The sequence below is a fragment of the Rhinolophus sinicus genome, linkage group LG11, assembly GCF_036562045.2.
Source record: "Rhinolophus sinicus isolate RSC01 linkage group LG11, ASM3656204v1, whole genome shotgun sequence".
Classification (NCBI taxonomy): domain Eukaryota; kingdom Metazoa; phylum Chordata; class Mammalia; order Chiroptera; family Rhinolophidae; genus Rhinolophus; species Rhinolophus sinicus.
The window spans coordinates 53,649,697-53,661,647 of record NC_133760.1 but is presented as its reverse complement, the minus strand read 5'-3'; positions in this window follow the sequence as shown (position 1 = coordinate 53,661,647).

Here is an 11,951-nt window from a genome sequence, read left to right as displayed (position 1 = left end):
GAGCTTAATCATGAGTTAGGGATCAGAGCAGGCAGCGTCTCCCCATCCATCCGAACGTGAGATCCCCACGCTGGAGCACGGTACAGCGCCCTGGCCAGGCCCATTGTGATCCTCAGCCTGTGCATAGATGTGCCTTAGGTCTGTAGATACACCTACTGCCCACAGATTCACGCAGACCGTCAGAGCATTCTATGTGACCACAGACATTACTCCAGGGGCACGCACACGCGCGTACACACACACACACACACACACACACACACACACGCACACGCACACTTGGGGGGGGGGCTTCAGTTCCACTCCTGGTTCAGGGTCAGGCTCTTGACTGACGCCCCAGACCTTTATGGCTCGCACACTCATGTCCCAATTTGGGTCCCTAGCAGCCAAGAGAAGTGCTTTCTGGACATGAGGCCTGATAAGAGAGTTCTGGTCACTGCGTGGGCTGTCTCGATGAATTTGACTACTCTGAGTCCCTCAGTGGAATCACAGAGCATCTAGCCATTTTGTGACTGGCTTATCTCATTTAGCATAACGCCCTCGAGGTTCATCCACGTTGTAGCAGGTGTCAAAACGTCCCTCCTTTTAAGGCTGAATAAGATTCCACAGCACGTGCACATATACAATGTACATATATATGTAGACCACATTTTGTTGATCCATTCACCTGTCTACGGACAATTGGGTTGCTTCCACCTTTTGGCCACTGTGAACAATGCTGCTTTTAAAACATGTTGACATTAACTGGATGGAAACTCACTCTGGCTGAGCCCTGGGAAGAAACGCTCAGTTTTTCCCTCAGTCCCTTTCAGCACCTGTGTTTCTATTTTCAGGACCTTCCACAGCGCACCCGCATACCCCTGGCTACTCAGAGGACGCACTGTGGCCTCTTTACCCCAACTTGCTTACTTAATGCCTTTGGTATTCCCATGCCCCTCCTCGTGAAGGGCTTCCAGTGCAGGTGAGTGGGTGATGCCCTTCCTGGGATGCTTAGTCCTTAACCAGGGACTCCTGGTGCTGCAAGGAAGGGCGTGGTGGGTGGGTATTTTGAGCTGAGGAAGGCTTTGTTCAGTGACCTGGGGGAGAAGTGGAACCATCTGGATCACAGGGCTTGAGAGGCTTCCTCCCATGACCTGGGTCCTGGTGCCTGGAGGTCAGTGCTGGAGCTTCACTCCTTTGGGTGGAGAAAAGTCTGTTTAGACAGTACCACCCTCTTGCCCCCACCCTCCTCCTCTCCCAGTGTCACCAGCTATTAACTTGGTGGAATAGCTCCGCACAGAATGAGCCCTTCCGATGGGACAGGTGGCTAGTTTTGAAAGTGAGGAGAGATGGCCTGGTCCTGACATGAGGGTCTGTGTGGTGGTGGTGGGGTCATTGAAGAGGCCCGCCGAGGGAGAGCAGGCAGCCAGGACACTAGTGGGGGCGGCAGCAGGCAGCAGGCCCAGAGCTGGCGTAAGCCTGGCCCAGTCAGGGCGGGAGAGTGGCCATATGGACAGCCCTGCCTCCTCTGACCCTGGGGTGTACACTGTGATCCCTTACTCCTCCTTCCACTCAGTCAGTGAGGAAACCAGATAGGTGATGAGAAACAGCTGTGGTCTGAAGGAACAAGTGAATGGATGTGACAATGGCTTCCTTTGCTCCACAGGTAGTTCCTGCAGGTACCCTGAGCTCTCAGCAGGAGTGCTCTCAGAAGGATTCCTGAGGGACAGGCTAGGAGGGGACATGTCTACCAGCACGGAAGCTTTCTCAGCATCCCTCAGCTCATGTGACCACTGGCTTGATGACCAGAGCCAGAGGAAGGGACACAGTGATCTGATGTGGCCCCTGGAATAGGGACTTCTGGAGCACAAGGGAATAAGAATACATTGATTAAGAGCCTGGGGTTTTAATCAACGTATTTAAGAGGCTGGCAGACCAAGCTTCCGACATCAACTTTCCCACTTAAGCAGCTGTGTGACATTGAGCAGGTTACTTAGCTCCTCCTGGGGGGCTGGTGATGGCCATCAAAGATATCAGGTCCTGATCAGGGAAACCTGTAAATGTGACCTTATTTGGAAAAGGGTCTTTGCAGATGTGATGACGTTAAGGCCCATTGAACACATCACCCTGATTCATCTGGGTGGCCTTAAATGTAATCACAAATGTCCTTATAGAAAGAGGCAGAGGGAAATGACCCATACACAGAAGGCGCCGCCACCGGAAGCTGGAGGAAGTAAGGGATGGACCATCCCCTGGAGCCTCTGGGGGGAGCATGACCCTGCTGACACCTTGATTTCAGACCTCTGGTCTCTGGAACAAGTTTCCATTGTTCTAAGTCACCAAGTTTGGGAGAATGTGTTAGTTACAAAGCCAAAGGAAACTAGTCCACTTCCCTAAGCCTCAGTTTCCTCATTTACTAAAAGTAGACTGTGCCCCTTTGGGTGGGGGAAGAGAAGCTGCCTCAGGAGGATAGGAGGTGGTCCTGCCCAGCCATCCCCACTTTCTCCTTCCATCCTGACAGTCACCGGGTCGTGTGGCTTTTACTACAATGTGACCCAATTGGCCATAGTTGACAGATCCTGGGCTCGGAGTTCTGACTGGCTCAGTGTCTCCCCCGGTGGCTGGGCTGGAAGCAGCTTTCTCAGGTGCCCAGGGTTCCGGTTTCCCACCATGTGGGCCAGAGGCTGGGAAGAGGCTGGGGAAGAGGGAGCGAGGTCCATGCTGTGTGGAGCTCCTGCTGGCTCTGTACCTGAGCCTGCAGATTCCAGCCCCTCCCCCAACGCCTGGGATTTCTGATCCACGATCTGCATTTGTTCGACGTTTGTGGTGATGACGTTGCGACTGTGCTTTTTTTTTTAAGCGTCCTTATTTAATAGAGTTACCAACTGAGATGAAATGTTGGGATGTCTGGTGTTTGCTTTTAGAAATAACCGGGGGTGGGGCATGGGTGGAGGAATAGGAGAAACTGGATTAGCTTTTTCCTTACACTGTTCGGCTTGCTTTTGTATATATTTGAAGTTTTCCTTTAAAAAAATTTTGCCCTGGAGATGCCGAGGCGGGGGCTGGAGATGCCGAGGCGGGGGCGGGAGATCCATACCTACAGACTTGCCTGAGTCCCTCCGACTTCGACCTGGGGCGCCCCGCAGGCTGCAAGCTGGCGCGGGCTCTGGTGCCACCTGGCGGCCATCGCGGGGCCGACACCCTGTGATGCTACACAGGCTGTGGGGAGCACCCGCGGGGCAAAACAGGTGCTGCAAACCCGAGCCGGGCCCCAGGCCACGCCAGGCTCGGGACCACCCAGTGCTGCCCTGGCCCGTTCAGCACCGCAGCCCAGCCATGCCCTCCCAGGGTCCTCCTCTGACCCTCACTCCTCACTCCTTGGAGGAGGCCGCATTTCCTGGGTGTGAATTGCAGGCCACACGGGGTGATGGGGGGAGGGGTTCCAGCTGCCCTGCTTGCTAGAGGACCTCCTGAGGGTGCCAGACAGGCCCAGCCCACTCACACGGCACAGCCAAACAACTCTTTAGGGTGTCACTTTTTGCAATTTTACCAACATTACAGTTTAAAGTCATATAGTTAGACTCCTATATAACGCTGTATATACTTATATTCACGCTGCTAGGTGAGGATTGAGAAGCAGGTAAAGGTTCCTTTCGGGAACTGCGGGGCAATGGGTCTTGCCTGTAAGGCGCCCTGTGAGGATTCTCCACCACCCACACTGCCCTCCCCCCAGAGTCGGAATCTCAGCACTGGGAGGGGGCTTAGAGCCACCCAGCCCCCGAGCAGAGACCACACAGGGTGGGATTTGCCCAGGGTCATGCTGCTCATCGGTGACAGAGCTGGCTTTAGAACCCAGGTCTCAGGACCACTCCCCTGCTCTCCGAGGGCGTTCCCTTTCCTGTGCTCACATTAGAGGCTCGTCCTCGGCGGCCTCATGGGTGACCCACTGGGGGAGAAGGGGACAGTGGGCCACATTGGACTTCAGGATCTGCGTTTTAAGCTCACGTTGAGGATTCCAGCGCTAACGGCAGTTATGTCCACTGGCATGGTCACCACTGTATTCCCCAGGTCAGGGTTCTCAGGACAACCCTTACCGGTGAGCCTTGAGTAGCACGTGGTGAACAGTCAGCTCCCAGAGAGAACTGGAGCCAAATAAAACGTGGGTTCAGTTCAGAATGACTCAGGCGCTCAGTTTTGCATGAAGGTGGCTGGTAGCAAGGTGTAGCTCCTTGAAGGCAGGGGCCATAGCCCCTCAGTGGCTGGTACAGTGTCACACACACACACAGAACTTACCAAACACATTGTGTAGAGTCACTGCCTGTCATAGGTTGAACTGGTCCCCTCAGAAGACGCTGTGAATGTGGCCTTATTTGGAAATGAGGCCCTTGCAGACGATTCGGTTAGGATGAGGTCATTAGGGTGGCCTTAATCCGATGTGGCAGGTGTCCTTTAAGAAGGGGGAAGTAGGGCAGAAGACGGACACACACAGGAAGAATGCCATGAGGTGACTGGAGCTCTGCTGCCACAGCCAAGGAACCAGCAGAAGCTAAGAGGGAGCATGGCGCTGCCAACACTTCATCTCACACTGCTGGTCTCCAGAACCTCGAGACAATAAATCTCTGCTATTTAGGCCATTCAAGTTTGTGGCCCTAATGTATTGCCCAAATCATCACCCGCTTTCTGCCTCCCACCTGCCAGGCTAGTCTCTATCTGTCTGTCTGTCTGTCTGTCGGCCTGCCATGGGTGTTGCCCAGCCCAGCCACCAGTAGCATCATGAGACTGGGGTCTAGTCCCCTAGTTCACGGATGGCACATGGGACAGTAGCTCTCAGCCGTCCTCTCACACCATGGGGCCCCAGCCCAAGGGCATTGGGAGAGCCAACAGGGGCTGGCTCAGCCAAGATTCGACGCAAACTACTTGCTGGTGGAAGAGTGCGCCCAGCCCAGGGTCTGGAAAGCTTGGGTCTCCATCTAGTTCCGTCCTGCAGCAGTGATGAGAGCCTCAGTAGCGACCACTACTCCGGCTACCACCTGTGAAACGAAGGCCTCTGCTGGCCTCATGGAGGGTATCCTGGCTTGTGATTTGATCTCTAACCACTTTCTTTTTGAGAAAGGACGTGTCACTCTTGTGTTACCCAAGTCCCTGTTAATTTAATGTCATTTGCATTTGCAGCCTTTTAGGCTATTTAACTTGTAAATGTCTCTCAATAATTCCAGCTACATTACTTTCAGAGTCCTGATTGCAGCATTTAATTTTTTAGTATTCTGCGCACCTCCCATGAGATGTGTGGGTGCAGCCATCATGAAGGCAGCCAGAAGGCCAGGTGCCCTCGAGCCCCCTGAAGGCCATGGCTCGGCGGGGTCCACAGGGATCCATGTGCTGAGGTTCCCATAGGAAACGAGCTACAGAGGGGTTGTCACTGCACTTCAGTGCTCTGAGGACCTTGGCCAACGATTGCCATAGATGGGCAATGCCTCAGCTGCTGGTGCAAACCCTGCTCATCAAAGCATTTGCCGTTCCACATCTCAGGGGTCACACTTACTGCCACACCCTGTGGGGCTGGTTTTCCCCTTTGGGTCCCCACAACCCTACCCCCAGATTCATTTTGCACCCTTCCTGGTCCTGCTTTGTGTCTCCGGGCTGGCCCTGGCAGCCAGCCCCCTCCTGAGGTTCGCCAGGAGCCCCAGCTGCCAGCCATCTCATTGGCATACAAAAGGACACATCACTCCAGGTAGTCCACGACTTTAGGAGCTGGGTACCAGAAAATGGGGGCAGACACCAAATAGATATTTTTTTATTATGTCACAGGCACTTTTTTATATGTACGCTCATTTGGCACTAAGACCAGGCCACTGTCTATTTTTATTTACCTAAAATTCCACCAGCTTCACACAAATGTGTCTTGTTTTCCTTGAACGTGCAGAGAATTATTTCACAGCACATTGGCTATGTCCTATTTTGTGCTGTTGTTTGGACTGTAAACTCCTAGAGGGACGAGGCATGTCATATTTATATATATATAGCTTGAAGGCCTAGCAGCATCCAATGAATGATTGCATGAATTGAGATATGTCTCTAGCCTCCTTTACTATTCAACAAACTCCTTGAGGGCAGAGCTAGGGTTAAAGCTTGTGGAACTCAGAGAGCTCATCCAATCTAATTTGAGAACAGCGTGCGGGGCAAACCAGGCCCGTGGTGGGGCAGGCCTTCGAGACTCTGAGGAGTAAGACCACGTGATGTCATGTTTAAGTCCAGTGCTCTTTCCACCTTCCGTGTGTGTGTGTGTGTGTGTGTGTGTGTGAGTGTGTGTGGCTGAGTCAGGCACCCATCTATCCACTCCTCTCCTCAGGTAGACGTAGCAGATCTACCTGATACGTAGAAGCAAACAGAGAGGCAGCCAAAATGAGGAAACAAAGAAATACATCCCAAATGAAAGAACAGGAGAAACCTCCAGGAAAAGAACCAAATGATATGGAGGCAAGAAACCTATCAGATACAGAGTTCGGGTTCGGGTTCGGGTTCGAGGGTTCGGGATCGGGTTCGAGGGTTCGAGTTCGGGTTCGGGTTCGGGTTCGGGTTCGGGTTTCAGTTCGAGTTCGAGTTCAAGGGTTCGAGTTCGAGTTCGGGTTGAGTTGAGTTCGAGTTGTTGAGTTGAGTTCGAGTTCGAGTTGAGTTGAGTTCGAGTTGAGTTCGGGTTGAGTTGAGTTCGAGTTCGAGTTGAGTTGAGTTGAGTTCGAGTTGAGGTTCGAGTTGAGTTGAGTTGAGTTGAGTTGAGTTGAGTTGAGTTCGGGTTCGAGTTCGAGTTCGAGTTTGAGGGTTTGGGTTAGAGTTCGGGTTTGGGTTTGAGTTCGGGTTCGAGTTCGGGTTCTAGTTCGAGGGTTCGAGTTTGAGTTCGAGTTCAGGTTCGAGTTCGAGGGTTCGAGTTTGGGTTCGAGTTCATGGGTTCGGGTTCAAGTTCGGGTTCGGGTTCGGGTTCGAGGGTTCGAGTTCGAGTTCGGGTTCGATGTTCAAGGATGTTTAAGGAACGTAGTGAGAACTTCAACAAAGAGATAGCGAGCATAAAAAAAAGGACACACAAACCACAAAAAAAGAACCAGTCAGAAGTGAAGAATACAGTAAGTGAAATGAGGAATGCACTAGACAGAATCACCAGTGGACTAGAGGAAGCAGAGGATTGAATCAGTGATTTGGAAGACAAGGTAGCAGAAAACACCCAATCAAAGCAGCAAAAAGAAAAAAAATCCAAGAAAATGAGGACAGTTTCAGAGACCTCTGGGACAACATCATGGTAACAACATTCGCATTATAGGGGTACCAGAAGGAGAAGAGAGAAAGCAAGGGATTGAGAACCTTTTGAAGAAATAATGACTGAAAACTTTCCTAACCTGGTGAAGGAAATAAACATACAAGCCCAGGAAGCATAGAGTCCCAAACAAGATGAACCCAAACAGGCCCACACCAAGACACATTATAATTAAAATGGCAAAGGTTAAAGACAAAGAATCCTAAAAGCAGCAAGAGAAAGGCAACTACTGTGTTTCCCCGAAAATAAGACTTAGCTGGACAATCAGCTCTAATGCGTCTTTTGGAGCAAAAATTAATATAAGATCTGGTCTTATTTTACTATAAGACCGGGTCTAATATAATATAAAATATAATATAATATAACATCAGGTCTTATATTAATTTTTGCTCCAAAAGACTCGTTAGAGCTGACTGTCCAGCTAGGTCTTATTTTTGGGGAAACAGGGTATGACCAAGGATCCCGCTTGGTGAGGTGTGTAGGGTACTATTCTGTCCTGCTCTTTGCCCTCCTGGTTGATTCTGGGCTTGGATGGAGGAGTGAAATCTCTGCCTGCTTTGAGAGAAGGGGAGCCAAGGTGGAGATAGAACACGATAGTCCAGTATGAACAGGTATACTGAACCCTACTCGTCTCAAGTTTTATAGTGAAGGCCCCAGGAAATACGCCAGGAAGGGTGTGGCTTGCAGAACAAGGCACAGCGTTCTTGCTAGATACTTCTCTTGAGCTCTGACCCACACAAATTCCGACTCTCACCACCAGAGGGAGCCCTAAAGTCAGTATGATTTTGAAGGTTGGGGAGGTGTCTTCAAAGTTTTGAACAACCCTGTACCCCTCACAATATTCTATTTTTCACCTAAAACTTTTCCTCACACATTTAAATGGCTGCAAAGGATGCAACTCCAGGTTATTGCAAATATTGATATAATTAAAAAAAAAAAACTATTAGGTGACTCTTTGTATTCAGTGATACCTAAATACCATAGCAATTTGATACACACCATTTAAAAACACATAAATAAGTTCTTCTTTAACCATTCCTTTCTCTTCATAAACTTGTCTTACCATCCACTTCCCTCACCTAATTTTATCCTAATATATGTTATGTTTGGAAGTCTTTTATGGATTATTCTTATCATACTTCTCAACAAAAATATAAATTGAAATTTAAGGAAATTTTATATCCTATGACCAAAAGTCTCTAAGTACTGAAAAGTTTCTTCTGGTTAGGGTTATAATTGCCATTATTAGTAATGTATATTTAATTAAAGCAATATAAATATGTTGCCAGTCTTGATAAATAATTGTTAAATGTAAAAAAAGTAAAATTTTATTGGAAATCCATCTCTTAATGAGGTGAATGGCATTGTTTTTATTTTCCAATCAGTTTATTTCTCTCTCTGCTGGAATAAGACATATACTTAACATCAATTCTGTTTCCTTCTTTTTTTGTTACAGATACTGGTACTTAGAAACTTTTTCACATAGATTAGTGGAAGGGGTTTTTTTAAAGCAAGGTCACAAAATTGTTTGAATCCTTGAGTTATATGCCACACAGTGATCCATCTTTTGTAACTATTTTCAATGATCTATCAGCTGGCAATATGATCGATTCTTACTGTCCTTCCGTTGTTATGTGGGGTTCCTATGGCATTAATATCGTCTTCCATGAGTATTTATGCCATTAGTCTGTGGCCCACCTCCACTGTGAGTTTGTTCCTTCAGTTTGGGAAGAAACACTTCACACCACACGAACAGTGTATGCTGCACTCTTTTTAGGTTTTAGGCAATACGTTTTATTTAGAAAACAGAGATAGTGGAGATATCTGATTTTATCTTTTAATTGTCATGCATAATACGTGATTTATAATTTTCTGGAATTAAGTTTTAAAAAAGTAAATTATTCTAGTACCTTCTAGCAGAAGGTTCTAAAACCACAAGCCTACAGCAATGATTAGTGACTTTCTTGCCTCCGTGTTCACCTTACTTTTCATTCACCCTTAAACTTAAAATTACAAAATGAATATTGTATATAAAAAATTTTTTAACATTGAAAATGGGTTAAACAATAAGACACAAATTATCCTGAACTTAATTCAATAGTATTGATACCATGGTTTGATTTATTTCATCATCTCTTTCCTCATTTCTTTATCTTTTCAGAGTCAGCACATCACCTACCCATCTACTGAGAGACAGATGAATGGAGGTACTTGAGTTAAATCTTTGGGACCAGAATATGTCAGAGATTCAAAACCAGGACGCAGAACTTGAGGACTACCTGTTTCCAGAAAGATTCTACCTGAGTCATAGGTGAGCAGAGCAAGCCCCTTCTGATAGTACCAGAGATCTAATCTCCCCGCCCACATTTCCTGGAAATCTGAGTAACTCTCTCATCTGACCTTTTCATAACTTCCATCAGCTAATATCATATTCAAGGGTGATTGAAATTACATATTTCCCATCAGGGGAAACAAATTTCCCTCTCTACCTGCTTGTTTTCTCTGTTCCTGCCATGTTCTCCTAGCGCAGCCAAGATGCCGAATAAAATGACTGCGTCTCCAAATATGGTTATCAGTGAAATTGAAAGCCTGTCAGACTGAAAGTGTGAGTCATCATTCAAATTCCCCCAAAATTCCAGTTTATAACCACTACCCAGAAATTCCCATTTACAAATAGGGACGTCAAGAATGAACTTCTTTTCTTTTTAAATCCATACCCCTCATTTCTAAAAAATTAGTTTACCACACAACGCCCCACCCTGCAGGTCCACTGTTCTGATCAAAGCAACCATAAATAAGGCTGAAAAGCCAGAGCTTCCTGTTACGTTTCACTTTTCTACTAAGAATTGATGACATTCAGCATTAAGCTTCACCGTCATGCAAAGGTTGTTTAAGGATTTTCTGATTTGACTCAGGAGTTCCTTGATTCCACAAAACCTATACTATAGCAACAAACACACAAACACGAATTGGGAAGAATTCTTCACCTCAAGTAACTAGTTGAAGCCACTAAATGTCAGTCATAGGAACCACAGAAAGAAGGCAGATTAATAAAATGCAGAAGGCTGAAGTTGAATTATTGGGTCAAAGAGAATATGCATTTCGATTTTGATAGATCCTGCCAGATATCCCTCCCAGGTGTTGTACCAATTTGTCGTTCCACCAGGAATTTATGAGTACCTATTTCCACACAACCTTGCCATCATAGCGTGTTATCAATTTTTTTCCAGTCTGATAGGTAAAAAGTGGTATCTGGTGTAATTTTAATTTATATTTATCTCATTATGAGTGAGGTTAAGTAATTTTTCATATATTTGTGAACCATATTTCCTTTTCAGGGAATCATATTTTCATACCCTTTGTCCAGTTTTCTATTTTGGTCTCTTATCTAATTGTAAGAGCTCTTTATATACCAAAGCTATCTGTCTTTGATGTGAATTGACAATAATTTCCCCCATTTGGCCATTTATTTGCCTTTTGCCTTGACTAAGAAGTTGATTTGGCCCAAGATAAAGATTTTTCATTTCAAAGGTTATGTGTTTATGTACCCAAAGGAGCCTATTGAGACAGACTCTTATTTGGAAAGACAGAAATCTACCAGCTTTGTAGGCACTAGTAGGCCAGTGGGCAATGCCTGCAAGTCACCAGATGAGGAACAGGGAACTGAAATTTCTGTGCAGTGTGTGTGGAGTCCTTTCCGGGATGGGCAGGGAACACTGGCAGACACGGCATGTTTGGTAACACATTTCTCTTCCTTAATATGGATTTAGGTGTACATTCCGCCTAAGGCTTTCCATCAGAGAATGGAAAGGCACTAGGAGGAGGGGTCCTGCCTCCCCTCTCCTGGTGGAGGGTGTCAGGGGGTATGCAAAGCCTGGTTCAGACTATCTGCTGTAGGGCCCCCCAGTGCTTTTCTAGACTCAATATGTCCATGTTTGGAAATGTACTGCTGGGGCTAATCGTATTCTGGGTGTTGTCCCGGTGTAGTGAGAGGGACAGACCCTGACCCGAGACTTTATCCACAGCGCCCCGTGGAGATAACACTCTGCCTGCGTGCACAACCTATGCCCTCAGGTTGCACCCCAGGACAGTCCTAGAGCAGGTCCAAGGATGGGCTAACAGCCTCATCCCAGCAAACTTTCTGGGGTCTGAGACGGACTCTTTCTGGCTTCCATTCCCAGTCCACCTTCCCGAGGCCGATCTAACCATCATCTCTCAAAGAGAGTTCTGCCAGAACCTGTGCTCAACCACCTGGGCTGTGGCCCTGATCTCAGAGCACTTCTCAAATTGCACTTAGTTGTTCTGCATACTGTCTATTTTCCTCCACTGGACACACGGACACAGCCCGGACCACAGGTTTATTTGTATTTACCACAGCACAGGGCAGAGCGCTTCCGAAGTACCGCTTCGGATCTCCATCGATCTTGTTGAGAGTGTGATGGATTTGCAGGGCCGGCATCGGGCAGCGAAGCTCAGGGCCAGGAGCAGGGAAGTTCGGGTGAAGTCACCAAACTTCACCCTGAGAGGCGGCGGTGGTGGGTGATGGAGGGGGGATAAAACCCGGAGGTTTAGGGGGGACAACCCATTTGGTCCGGCTTAGACAGAGGGGCGGGTGAGGGGGCGGGACCCTGCTGCAGGAGGTCCAAACCCAACCTCTGGGTCTTCCTGC